At 43.5% G+C, this 14,235-nt stretch overlaps 1 protein-coding gene across 6 annotated transcripts in view; it reads left to right on the top strand.

The window, feature by feature from the left end:
- The window catches only part of ME3 (malic enzyme 3), a 316,923-nt gene that overhangs the window by 25,983 nt on the left and 276,705 nt on the right, over nt 1-14,235 (top strand). For 2 of the 6 annotated variants that reach the window (XM_084974339.1, XM_084974333.1), the window contains exon 2: nt 4,114-4,406. The exons of 2 other annotated variants lie outside the window; for them this stretch is intronic. The gene's annotated coding sequence lies outside the window, so the exon portion shown is untranslated. Of the gene's footprint in view, nt 1-4,109; nt 4,407-14,235 lie in introns of all 6 variants that reach the window. 2 more of the 6 variants (XM_084974335.1, XM_084974330.1) reach the window with 1 other exon arrangement.

The raw sequence follows: 14,235 nt of genomic DNA, 5'->3' as shown, positions 1-14,235 counted from the left end.
ACTGTGTGAACTGGAGCAGATCATTTAAACTCCCTGGATTTCAATTTGCTCATCTTTAAAATTAGAATGATGAAACCGTCCTCAAGGTGTGGCTGCATGAGCTGCCTTTTTACAGGGCTGTGGGGTGTCCACTGCGATGAGGGCAAAGGTGGTGTTTATGCAGAATAGCATAAGACAATGGGAAGTGGGACACATTTAGAATCAGGCTGTTGAACTTAGGGCGAGTCTGTTTCGCTGAGACAGCTATAAAAAGAGGTATAAATCCGTCTACTCCATAGGGTTCTTAGAAGAATTAAATTCAGTAATTAATGTCCGCAGGGTCTGACACAAAAACATTCTATGCATTTCCTGGATTTCTCCTGCTGCTGCTTCTCTTCTACTTCTAGCAGGAGAAAGTTCTCTGCTTTTAAAGGCTCACGTAATTAAATTTGGCCCACCCAGATAATTCAGGATTATCTCCCCATTTGAAGTTTTTTGTTTGTTTGTTTGCTTTTTTTTTTTTTTTTTAAGGGCCGCAGTCATGGCCTATGGAGGTTCCCAGGCCAGGGGTTGAATCAGAGCTATAGTTGCTGGCCTACACCACAGTCACAGCAACGCCAGATCCGAGTTGCATCTGCGATCTACACCACAGCTCATGGCAATGCCAGATCCTTACCCCAATGAGTGAGGCCAGGGCTGGAACCTGTGTCCTCATGGATACTAGTCAGATTCACTGCCACTGAGCCACAACGGGAACCCCTACCCATTTGAAGATCTTTAACCTTAATTATATCTGTGCTATTTTTTTCTCAGGTTCCAGGAATTAGGATGTGGACATTTTTGGGGGGGCATTCTTCCTATTGCAACACTTTCCATGGGCTAGGAATTTTGCTAGATGCTTTCCGTGTATTATCTCATTGAGTTACCTCAATAACTCTCCGCACCTTAATTCTGTCAGTCACTCTGTGACAGAGGACACTGAGACTCAGAGCTGCTAATCGGCCTGCCCAGAGTCACACAGTTAGAAGGTCTAAGAGGCAGAATATGAATGTAGGTCATCTGCATTCAGAGCTCACTCACAGCCCTGTAGAGGATAACTGTCTAGAAGGAAAAGGAAAAGGTATCAAGTCGTAGGGCCTTGAGATGCATTGGCCTTTTTTTTTTTTTTTTTTTTTTTTTTTTTTTTTTTTTTGCTTTTTAGGCTGCACCTGCAGCATATGGAGGTTCCCAGGCCAGGGATCAAATCAGAGCTACAGCTGCTGGCCTATGCCACAGCCACAGCAATGCAGAATCTGAGCCGTGTCTTTGAATTACACCACAGCTCACGGCAATGCCAGATCCTTAACCCACTGAGGGAGGCCAGGGATAGAACCCGAAACCTCATGGTTCCTAGTCAGATTTGTTTCCACGGTGTCATGACAGAAACTCCCACATTGGCCTTTTTTTTTTTTTTTTTTTTTTTTTGTCTTTTCTAGGGCCGCACTAATGGCATATGGAGATTCCCAGGCTAGGAGTCTAATCAGAGCTGTAGCACCAGACTACACCACAGCCACAGCAACGCGGGATCCGAGCCGCATCTGCGACCTACACCACAGCTCGTGGCAACACCAGATCCTCAACCCACTGAGCAAGGGCAGGGACCGAACCTGCAACCTCATGGTTCCTAGTCAGATTCGTTAACCACTGCGCCACGACAGGAACTCCGTCCTTGGTTTTTTTTATGTGCAGCAATATTCCATGTGATCATGTGGGGAGAAAATATCTAAAATATAAGTTATCTGTGGAAGACCAAATGGCATTTGGAAAGCATGGGCTGCAAATGTTCATGAGTAAAGGGAGGCAGATTAAAATTTTAATGGGACATTGAATTGGTCTCAACACAAGAAATTGTGTTCTTGGGAGGAATCCAGTGTGGTCTGAGCATGGACGACATAAAAACACAAACAGTTATTAGGCTGGATTCTGGGAGGGCTCCTGAGGATGTGATGAAGCCAGAGGGTCAATCTTGGTTCACTTGACATCTACCCTAATGATCTTGGAACATAGGATCTTCATCCTTTTTTAATAAAATTTACCAAAAGATAGCAAAAATGACTGGGATCGCAATCATCATAAAGGACAGAGAAAATGTTGGCAGGGAACATTTCCCATTAAACTTGGAGGGGAAAAAAGCAAGGAATGCAAAACATAGATAGTTGCTAAGATAAAGAGGTCTGGACAGAGCCACCATGATTTAGAGGCCTCCAATAGACAGAAAGGGCAGAGAGGAAATTACAGTGAAAATGAAATGTGGTCCCTGGCTGGAGCACTGTCTCCCAAATGTACAGATTTCCACATGTCACAAGCCTCTGTGCTTTGGGGGCAGAGCCGGAGGGGGGTCCCTGGTTGTGCACTGAGCTGGCTCTCTGGGTGTTGGAGAGCTAGGAGTGGTTTGGGGAGAAGCTGGGGCAGAGAAGTATGGAAGGGGGTTGGGAGACTAGGCTAGAAAAAAGGATGAATATGTGTCACAAAGAGCAGCCGCTGGAAATGACTGGGTTACTTGACTCTTCCTTCTCCAAACCGTGAGCTCTATAAGGTCACTTGCGGAAAACTCAGCTTAGGAGACAGTCCACAAAAATGGCTTTTAATATTTTTTTTTTTTTGTATGGGGTTTAGATCACTTTAAAAATTTGATAAAGGCTATGGGGTTATTTTTATTTTTTTTCCTTCCCAGAAAAATGCAACCGGACAAATATTTACCTACAATGTCAGAGGCTTCATGAAGCCCCTGGGTCACTTTGGAATCCCCAGGGAATCTCCTGATCTATAGCTTCCAGATTAAGAACCTCTGGTTGTAACAATGGCAAATGTTTGAGTCTTGCTACAATCTTTACCACTTCCTAGTCCAGCGCCCCACTCCCTTGCACACCCCCCCCCCCGGCCCAGTGCCTTAGTGCACTGGTGAATATCGCTAGTCATACCTTCTCCTAAGCTTGGTGGTGGTTAGTTGAACCTATCATGTTAGTCATTTCACAGTAAGTGTAAATCAAACCATCATGCTGTATGCCTTTATCTTATATAGTGATATATGTTGGTTATTTCTCAATAAAACTGGAAAAAAGACATTTTCTTAGAAATAAATGTATATTTATTCAATATGCTCAAGAAAAATGATTTTCCTAAGAGATGTTTCCAATATTTTTTTCCCAGTGGTATGTGGAAGTTCCTGGGCCAGGGATCAAACCCATGTCACAGCAGTGACCTGAGCTGCTGCAGTGGCAACACCTGTACCTTAACCTGCTTCATCACAAGGGAACTCCGGCTTCCACTTATTTTTATATTCTTTTCCATTGTATATGAAATATATTACCTCTTCCAGACCAAAACAAAAAAACCAAAAACAAAAAAACAAAAAAAAAACCCCAAACAAACCTCAAACCATTTCAACCCAGTACTCTTAGTAGTCCTACTAGTTTTCCTGAATTGGCATCCAAGTTCGATCCTGGAAGTGAGAAAAGAAGCTAAGGACAAAGACTCATTGATGTACAGGGATTTTCTAGGAGGAAGGAGTGGGAAAAGGCTGAATAGGATGAGGCTGGAGAAAAGGATTATTGGAATTAACAATTCCATGTTTGGTGACCTAGGAGAGGGCAGTTTAAGCAGAGCTGTGTGGGGTTGTAGTCAGATCACAGTGGGTAACAGGGATGGCTTTCTTGGAATATATTCTAAAAAAATGCCTTAGGTTGTATTCTAAATGTATTTCCTTGAATATATTCTAGAAATCAGTCATATGCATAAGGATATATGTACAAGGATATTTACTATGGTCTTATTAAAATAATACTGGTATAAATTGGAAACCATCTAAAGGCCAGATGTTAGGGATTATTTGCTTAGTTTGATTTTAATGCATCCATATTATGGAATAATGTTACATTTGTGAAGACTCTTTATTTTAAGTAGCAGAAACCTAAGTCAAACTAGTTCAAAGTTCAAGCAAAGAAAGATAAAGGAATTTACTGGCTAATACAATTGAAGAGTCCAGAAATTGTCTGGCTTTAAGCAGGTCGGGAACCAAATGCTCAGATATGTCCTCTGATCTCTCTCTCCCCATGTTTCTCTCCTGTCTTCTGGGATGGCTTCATTTTTAGACAGAATCTTTCCATGGGAAGGATGGCCCCCGTAGTTCCAGCATTTCAAGAGCTTACAGTCTTCACAAGAGAGAAAACTTCCTGATCTCAGCATCCAGACCTGGCCCCTTCTCCAAGAATCTTACTGGCCCTGTTTGCCTCATTTGTCCATCCTTCACCTGCTGTGTCCAGAGACGGATTACTGTGATTGGTCAGCCTGGAGCACATGTGTCTTCCTTGACGGACCCATCGGAATCACATGCTATGGGGGAAAGACGTCTTCCAAAAGGAAGGAGGATGGAGTTGACCAAAAAATAGGTACCATCATTACTGAGAACTTGTTTTTTTTTTTGTTTGTTTGTTTTTTTTTTTAAGGCAGTGTAGATCTGTATTTATGGGTGTGGAGGCTTTGGAGGATGGGGAAAGACTGAGTTCACATCAGATCCCTTCTGTCCTTTGTGCAGAGAATCCCTTCACCTATCACCCTGATTCCTCCCACTTCTCTGAGCTACTGACTACTTGGAGTGAGTAGAATAATGCCCCCCTTCTTCAAAGAAGTCCACACATGAACCCCTGGAGCCTGCAAATATGTTACCCTACAGGGCAAAAAGAACTTACCAGGTTGGACTGTTAAAAATCTTGAGATGGGAGATGATCCTGGGTGGGTCCAGTGGAAAGATGTCCAAGTACACTGTGAAATAAGAAAAGCAAGTTACAGAGCACAACGTAGAATATGATTTTATCTTTACCTTAAAATCTTTTTAACCTTATTTACATACATATTTGCACCGAAAGAAGTTTGGAAGATACACTCTAAGATAACAGAGTTATTTTGGAGGGGTTGTGATGATAGATTTTTGCCCCCTTTTTGCTTATATGCAGTTTCTAACCATTCTACCATGAGCATAGATTACTTACATAATTCAAAAGTCCAAGTCCAATAACCAAATTTGAAAAAAAGTCTAAGCCCAAGAGGTGAAGAAGAAACAACCATTAAAGAGAAAGGCGTTTGGTGTTTTGAGGGGAGAATGTTGGAAAAAAAGTTGTTTATTTATCCATTTATGTGTTTATTGGCATGGGGAACACGGAAACCTTTTTATGAGCTGAGGTGATGGAGCTGGGGGAGTTGAAGAGGAAGATGCAGGAACCAAGGGAAGATTCAAGGAGGACGTAGATCTAGCCTGGTCTCTAGGATCTCTAGGACTGGTAGGGGGAGGGGAACCTCCTCAAGCCGGGGGATGGGCCTTGCTGAGGGGCAGAGAGGAGGGATGAAAGGCTGGGAAGAAATAGGGAGGTGAAGGAAGTCAAGAACCTCAGTCTTCTATGCAAAGAAGAAGATGTGGGCAAGGGGTTTGGGGGCTTATGAAAAATAGAAACAGATCCCCTGTGGCTCAGCAGGTTAAGGATCTGGCATTGTCACTGCTGTGGCTCTGGTTACAGCTGAGGCATGGTTTCTAGTTCATGCCCTGGCACGGCCAGAACCAAAAAAAAGGGGGGTGGGGAGGGAGTTCCTGTTGTGGCTCAGATGGTTAAGAACCTGACATGGTGTCTATGAGGATGCAGGTTCAATCCCTGGCCTCACTCAGTGTGTTAGGTGTCTGGCATAGCTCAAGGCTGTGGTGTAGGTTGAAGATGTGGCTCAGATCTGGTGTTGCTGTGGCTGTGATGTAGGCCCGCAGCTGCAGGTCCAATTTGACTTCTAGCCTGGGAACTTCCCTATACCTCAGGTACAGCCCTAAAAAGAAAAAAAAAAAAAAAAAAAGGAAGGAAGGAAAAGAAAAATGGAAGCAGTTGGAAAATGTACTCTGAAGAATGTCATAGGAAGTCAGCCAGGATCAATGAGGCTTTCTGAGTGGCACTGAGGCCCCAATGAGATTAGATAACAGGGCCTGTAGTCATGCTAACCATTGTAGCGGCCTGACTTTTTCTTGTGACACAGAAAAACCTAGGAACAGAGGGCAAAGCCAGCAGAGAGAAAACAGAGTGCCTGCCTGCACAGAGACTTTGGATTATGGGACCAAGCCCCCCATTGGACCTCAGAAACTCTGGCTGAGTTTCCGAATTCAGTTAAACCCTCTACTCTGTGCTACACATGCCACCATCTGGTTGTCGTGTATCTCTCAGGATTCATAGAGGCGAATCCAGGAGCTTTCCATGGAGAGTATTAGAGAGGCCAAAACAAAAACCGACATCATAAGAGAATGAGACAAAGGACGTAAACACATGGTATTGTTGAGCTGTTGGGAGCACAGAAGGCAGTGAACACAAGGAGAGAAAAGGAGAGGGGACTGGGTAGTTTCCAAACTGGAGGTACAGTGTAGGCCACCTTCAGAGGATGAGTGAGAACCAGCCAGGCACAGTAAGAGGGAAAGGCATTCCAGAAAGGGGGAACATCATGAGCAGAGGCATGGAGGCCTGAGGCCGAGCTGTGTGTATAGAGAGACACACACACGTGAGTGGTTTTACAGGGTCAAGTGAAAGGGAGGCATGGTGAGAGATGGACTGGGGAAGTGGTCCAGGACCTCACCCTGGGGGCAGAGGAAAAGGGGCCTCTGAAGGAGCTTGAGACAGCAGGATCAGAGAAATAAAGAGGGAGAGGAGAGAGCAGTCTCCTAAGTCAAGTTAGCCAAGACGCTATGTGAAGGGAGAATGATTAACAGTGTCGAGTATCCTAAAGAAGCCAGTTGAATGAGACAGTTTCAAAAATCTCACCAACGGACTTGATGGTTAGGAGATCCCAGGTGACCTTTTTCCACATAAGCTTTGATGGGGCCATGGGAAGTGAAGACAGATCACAGAGAACTGGAAGGTGGATGAGAAAGTGAAACAGAATCTGAGAACTTCAGCGCAGTAGAAAAGAAAAGAGAGAGAAAAGCAAGAATCGATTGTTGTGGTCTGTGCACATGGGTCCAGAAGAAGAATTTTCAAAGCGAAGTGAAGAAAAGACAAATTTATTGAGGCAAGAGATGCCGTTAACACAGAGGGCTGACTTCCTCATAATCAGGGAGAACAGCGACTGGGCACATGGCTGTTTATGTTTTTATAGCCCCGGGAGTAGGGCGGTCTCACTGCTGACCTGCTGATTGGTTGGGGAAAGAGAGGTCTTACAGCACGCTTGCTGGTTGGTTGGGGGTGTATAAGGCCCTTATAGGGGCGTGATAAGGAGTGGGCCTATACCTTTCCTAGGAGGGGGCAGGAAAGAGTAGGCCAGTTTCTCAAGGTGGGGGAAGGGCATTACAAGGAGATGGGTGGGGTGAGATAAGGGTTTGGTAATTCTTTTTTTTTTTTTTTTTTTGCTATTTACTGGGCTGCTCCCGTGGCATATGGAAGTTCCCAGGCTAGGGATCCAATCGGAACTGTAGCTACCTGGCCTACACCAGAGCCACAGCAAAGCAGGATCATGGCAACGCCGGATCGTTAACCCACTGAGCAAGGGCAGGGACTGAACCTGCAACCTCATGGTTCCTAGTCAGATTTGTTAACCACTGCGACATGACAGGAACTCCAGGGTTCAGTAATTCTTATCTTGGCCAGAGGCTTTGAATTCTATCTCCTTGAAGGGGCCTTGAAGCCCAACATGGATCAGAATTTCAAGAGAGGCTGTGTGCGTTTAAGGTTGGGAAAGAGGCTGTCAGGGAGGTGAAGGAGAGGTGGAAATTTTAAGAAAGAAAAGGTAATGAATGGCGTGGAGCCTTTGAGATGGAAGGGGTGGGGGGCTGGCTTCCTGATGGCAGGAAGTGGAGGGGGGCTGGTTTTGTCTAATTGCCTCCCTTTCCTTTATGAAGTGTGCAGCCTGGCGAAAGTGAGGGCTGAGGAAAACGGCAAAGTTCCAAAGAGCACCTGACTTGTGCAGGCTGCAGAAAGCACATGAGGTCGTGCATGGAAAGTGCACTGCTCGGGGCCCTCAGCAAATAGTGGAAATCATCCCTGTTCAAGGTGAATCTTGAAGGAACATGTTTAGGGCTTAGGTAATCTCAAAGGGACAGAGTCCTGGGTGGGTGCAGTGATGGGTCTGAAGGCCAACCGCCTATGGGGACTTGAAGGCAGATGTTTAAAGAAAAGATTTTCTCAGTAGTTTGTACATTGTTTGCCAGCATCAGGGTATTAAGATTTGGAAAGAAGAGCTAGTTCTGCAAAATAAGGAAGAATTGAGAATTCAGGGGCCAGGTTGCAATTTTAGAGGCAGAAATAACTCTGCTATCAAAGAGAGACCCTTTTGGTGCAGTGACTGCAAACTAAGAAAGATTAAACTGGAGCGCCCATTGTAGCTCAGCGGAAGTGAACCTGACTAGTGTCCATAAGGATGCGAGTTCCATCCCTAACCTTGCTCAGTGGGTTAAGGATCCAGTGTTGCTATGAGCTGCAGTGTAGGTTGCAGATGAACCTCAGATCTGGCATTGCTGTGGCTATAGTGTGTGCCTGCAGCTATAGCTCTGATTTGACCCCTAGCCTGGGAATGGTGTGACCCTAGAAAGAAAAAAAAAAAAAAGATTAAACTGGTAAAGTTCAATCTGAGGTGATGTGATTCAGAATAAAAAAAAAAAAATTAGTGGGGTTGTAGGGTGGCTAGTTCTACTTAAATCTATTTCTTATCTTTTTCTCACTTTCCTAAATAAATGTTTATTCAGTATTCTAATAGGTTCTCAAAGTCAACAGAAACAAAGTTTGCAAGGATTTTGTTGACATGTCCCTGATTTTGTTGAATGTTCCCAGGTGTGGGCAGCATATGAACATTTTGTTGTTTTGTTTTTTGCTTGTGTTACCGTGATTGAGGTTAAGAATACCAGCTCTTCTGTCACACTAACAGGGTTTGATCCCAGCGGCCCTGACTAAAAAGCATCATACCACTGTCCAAGCCTCAGTTTTCTCATCTGTAAGATGTGGATAGTATCAGTATCCTTTCTAAGGATCCTCATGAAGAGTAAATGAAGTAACGCATGTGGAGAGCTCTTGGCGCACACAATGCCTGGCAAATAGAAAGTGATCAGTAAACGTTAACTCTTACTGTTATGTTAGCCCGACTTTCCTTGACTCATTTTAATGCCCTCTCACCAGCTAAGCTGCCCCTTTGGTCCACAATCAGGTGTGGTAGCATAAGATAAGGCCACCATGTTATTTTCACAATATTGCAAGTTGCCTAGCTCTGTGGGATGACAAATGGGTGCCATTCAGACAGAATGACTTTCAAACAAAGGCAGTTATAGGGGGCCCACTTAGTAGCATCAGCATACTTTTTGTCATAAGGAGGAAAAAGTATAGCCCCTCTTGGGTTAGGGGTAAGATAGGCCATGTGATCGGTTGAACCCAGCAAAAATCTCCCAAGTCTAAACCAGGCTGCAGGATTAGTTTCTCTACAGCGGGGAATCAGACTATTCTAGACAAGGGCTGAATAAGAATATGGCTCGTGATATGGACCAGTCTCTGGAAGCTACAAATAACTAACAATTATTCATTCATTCATTCATTCATTTACTCATTTATTTTCTCATTCAGTCATTCACTTTTCAACAGTTTTGGGGCATCCACTATGTGGCAGAAACTGCTTTCATGCTGAGGGTACAGAGATGAATCTGATATTCTTGAGCCAAGGACATGATAATAGTTCTAAATGCTGCTGCCCTTTTGAATAATGTCTTTGTTCCAGACGTTATACTAAGGACTCAACACATTTTATTACAGTGCCCCTTGCCTCTAGACCTTTGCACATGCAGATCCTTCCCATCTTTCTTGACTAAATAGGTCCTCAGAACTTAGCTGAGCTGCTGTTTTTTCCCCAGAAATCTCCTTTGACTGCCCCTGCCCCCAAGTCCAAGTTAGGTGTCCTTCTTAAGTGTTTCCCAGGCATCCTGCACACCTCCAATGGCGCTTACCACATTGTATGAATGTATCCTCTCTACCTTTAGATTGGAAGATCCATGAGGGCAGAAGATCTCATTTGTCTGATCTACCACTATATTCCAACAGGCTACCTGGCACACAGAAATCTCTCCACAAATATATTTAGAATGAATACATGTGAACCCTCACAAATGAAGCATTATTACCCTTGTTTTACAAATAGAGGAAGTGAAGTTTGATGTCAAATAATTTTCCCAAACTTAAAGAGCCCAACACAGATAGAGATGGAAACTGAGCAAATTCATAGTATTAAATTCTAGCTAGTTACTGCTAGAAGGTCCTGAGGCTGCAGTCTGCTGTCTTTGAATACTGGCATATTAAGAGAAGGAGTTAAAAACATCCCCAAACTGAGACTTTTCCCCTAAAGAATCAGAAAAAAATTTAATTGAACAGGAAATAACTTTTTTAAAATTAAAGTATAGTTGATTTACAATGTTGTACCAATTTCTGCTGTACAGTGAAGTGACCCAGTCATATATATATACATTCCCTTTCTTATATTATCTTCCATCATGGTCTATCCAAAGAGAATAGGGAATAACTTTTAAATTAAAGGTATAAATGTTATTTAATGCTATATTTTTAAGCCACTTAAAACCATCTCCCATACTATCAGTTGTATATCTCCCATGCTGGTCTAAGGCAGTAGATTTTCCTCTGTGCTCTGGGAGCCCTGAGTTCTTCTGGGGTAGAAGGGAGCTGTGTCAAGATAAGGAAGTAGCGGAGTTCCTGTCGTGGCGCAGTGGTTAACAAATCCAACTAGGAACCGTGAGGTTGCGGGTTTGGTTCCTGGCCTCGCTCAGTGGGTTAAGGATCCGCCGTTGCCGTGAGCTGTAGTGTAGGTTGCAGATGCAGCTCGGATCCCCCGTTGCTGTGGCTCTGGTGTAGGCCGGGTAGCTACGGCTCCGACTGGTCCCCTAGCCTGGGAACCTCCATATGCCGCAGGAGCTGCTCAAGAAAAGGCAAAAAGACAAAAAAAACAAAAAAACAAAAAAAACAAAACAAAGATGAGGAAGTAGCTAAGCAGGTAGGGCTCTGAGGCTGCACCTTTAAGTTAGAATAGCTCTGCTCTTATTCAGGTCTGTGCACTATTTCATCTTTTTTTTTTTTTTTCTTTTTGCCATTTCTTGGGCCCCTCCCGGGGCACATGGAGGTTCCCAGGCTAGGGGTCTAATCGGAGCTGTAGCCACTGGCCTACGCCAGAGCCACAGCAACTCGGGATCAGAGCTGCCTCTGCAACCTACACCACAGCTCACGCACCTTGGGATCCTTAACCCACTGAACAAGGGCAGGGATTGAACCTGCAACCTCATGGTTCCCAGTGGGATTCGTTAACCACTGCGCCATGACGGGAACTCCTATTTCATCTTTTAAAGTGTTATGCAGCTAGAAGAGAAATATCTTGAAAAACACCAGCCCACTGATTAATAGTATCCACTTACTTATTATATACCTACTGTGGGTCAGGTGCTTGACAGATTTGAAACTTCTCTCTGCTGTACAAAGTAGCCTCTATTAATGGATAGGCAGTTGACACTCTGAGAGATTAAGGAATGTATTCAAAGTCATCTAGCTGATACGTGGCAAAATCATCATTCCAACCCAGCAGATTTGTTCTCTTTCTGTTTTTACATACTGCTTTGGAATTCTTTCAATTCAACAAATTTTTATTGAGCTTCTACTACTTTGTAAGCACTTTTTAGGTTCTGGGCTTAGAAGCTCACAATCTATTGGAAGAGAAAAGCATGTAAATAAATATTTACACAATGTATTTTGGAATACTGTGTTCCAGTGAGACGTGATTTACTCTTTACGAGTGGTCAATGAGACTGACGGAGCAAGAGAGTGATCATTTCGGCTTCTTAAAGGTGATGATGCTGCAGTGTCAGCGACAAGTGGGAGTGCTAGAGCGATGGCGTTGGAGAGTTGGGGAGGCCAGATTTTAATGGGCTTTGTGTGTCAGCCATACAAAGACTCAGAGCCTTGTGTTCTGGGAATTGCATCACTGAAATGATTTATAGTCCCCTAATACTTAGTTGTTTTGAAAATTCCAGTTTTAGCTTAAAAAAATCTGTGGAAAAGATTTGTTGCCATTTTAGAAGGAACATGGAAAGATATCTGAAGAAAGAAAGGTATTTGGAGGAGCAGCCTCTCTCCCATGAAGGCGTGTGGACTTTAGATAATGGGGATCCAGTGAAGGATTGTAATGCGAATTCATCATACCGTAGCTCTGAAGTCAGCTAGGGCCTCCTGACCTACAAGATCCAGCTAAACTCTCTTCACAGCTCTGATTTCACAGCCTGTCTCTCCCAACACTTGTTTCCTGAGGTCTTATCTCTCCTGGACCAGTTGTCTCTAGATTTTGTCTTCCTCCAGCTCTACCTTTGTGTTGCACCAAGGATGACCCTAACCAGGCGCAAAAGTCAACATCCAAAAGAATTCGCTCACACAAAAATACAAATGAGCATTGTAGATTTTACTTAAGATTTCTTCAAGGAAGAATTTATAGCAGTCACACCAAAGTCTACTTTTAGACATTCTTGTTCTCTCCAAATTCCTCCTTCCTGCTGTAACCAGCCTAAGGCACCTTTCCTCATCTCCTGGATTCCTGGAACCTCAAATTCTTCTCTTACTGAAAAGTGCATCTGTTACCCAGGCCCAGAAACAGACTTAGACTGAGGGCTAGGGATTAAAATAAACGTCATGCCCCAAGCATTTATAAAAGCTTTTCTATCCTATATCTTACAACCTTCAGCCCAAATACAGTATTCTTTATAAGAGAAATCTCAGTGCATCATTTTCCCTATCTGGTTATAAAAAGATGAGGATAACCGTAGACTCTTTGATCCTAAAGGGTAAAGCCATACCAGTGTTTGTAGTGGGCAGTCTCCCTTGAAGAATGAATCATACTGTTAACGGGGAGGTGAGGTGGGGGGAAGATGTGTCAGAACCAAGCTCAGATGGAAAGAGTCAAGATGTTTAAGAGGATATCATGGAAGGGGGCCATCAATATGGCCTCACCCACGGGCAACAGGGTGGGAGCTTTGAAGTGAGGGTGGAGGAAGGGCTCTGGGAAGTGATGCCAGCCCTTTGGATAGCTAGCTCATGCCATGCGTGGAGCCTGTATGTGGGAAGAGGTAAAATCCCTGAGAGCAGTTAAGTCCAAATGGAAGCATAACCTGTGCTTTGGAAGTTGCATCATTTATTTAAAAAAATTTTTATTAAAGTATAATTGATTTAAAGTACATATAGTGTGTAGTATATATATATATATATATATATATATATATATATATGATTGGGTCACTTTGCTGAACAGCAGATATTGAAGGAACATTGTAAATGGACTATACTTTAATAAAACACTTTTTTAAAAAAGGATTGTAAATGGGCAAAGTCAAAAAAGATAACAAAAAGTAAAAAAAAAAGTATAGTTGATTTACAATGTTTTGTCAATTTCTGCAGTACAGCAAAAAGTGACCCAGTTACACATATATACCCAAGGATGGGAATTTGGAAGGGATGTTAAAATGCATCCTCTGATTCAGAGGTTTCAACATAATTGTTTCTAAATTGGAATTCTTTCCCAAGTAAAAGTTTACTTGCAATGCCCAAATATGATACATGTAAGATGAAATTGCTCTGCTTGAACTGCAACAGGGTCAAGAGTCCAGAGTCCATCCCTTTTGCTGCCCACCCCCACCCTATCCCCCACCCCTACCGCCTCTTATGCCAAGATTCCAAGTTTGCTGCTAGGAACTCTAGAGATTAAAGGAGTTCAGTATGAAGGCCACCCCTCTAGATAATCATCTTTAAACCCCTTGCCTCATGAATCTGGAGATTGTGTGTGGATAAAGGTATTTTTGAAATAGCCTTTGGTGGTTAGACTAGAGGCTCCTGGCGAAGGTTAGGGGTCCAAGTAGTGGGGATTTTTGGTATGGATTCTGTGTCTAAGTGACCTCTTCAGAAGAGGATTTTGCATCTTACTGGTCTGCAGAGTGGTCTGACCAGGTGCCTTTGTGGTACCCAAGTCTGTAGGCAAAGTTGAGGGAGGGAAATCGCTCTCTCCTTCCTCTCTCCATCAGGCCACCGTGCAGGACGCAGATCCCATTAGGATATCTTCTCTGGTCTTATTTTGGCTCCTTCTCCTTTGTCAGGCTGTCTGTAGACACACATTCTCTAAGTGGTACGAGGCTCAGTTACCTTCTCTTATTACCTAAGATCTCTTTTTATGCCCTGGTCATCTGGT

This window comes from Sus scrofa, chromosome 9, assembly GCF_054392235.1.
Source record: "Sus scrofa isolate SSC_HxYL_T2T_F1_AM1 chromosome 9, Sscrofa_HxYL_maternal_Yorkshire_Landrace_v2.0, whole genome shotgun sequence".
NCBI classification, from domain to species: domain Eukaryota; kingdom Metazoa; phylum Chordata; class Mammalia; order Artiodactyla; family Suidae; genus Sus; species Sus scrofa.
The sequence above is the reverse complement of the archived record's forward strand: the minus strand, read 5'-3'. Positions and strand labels throughout refer to the sequence as shown.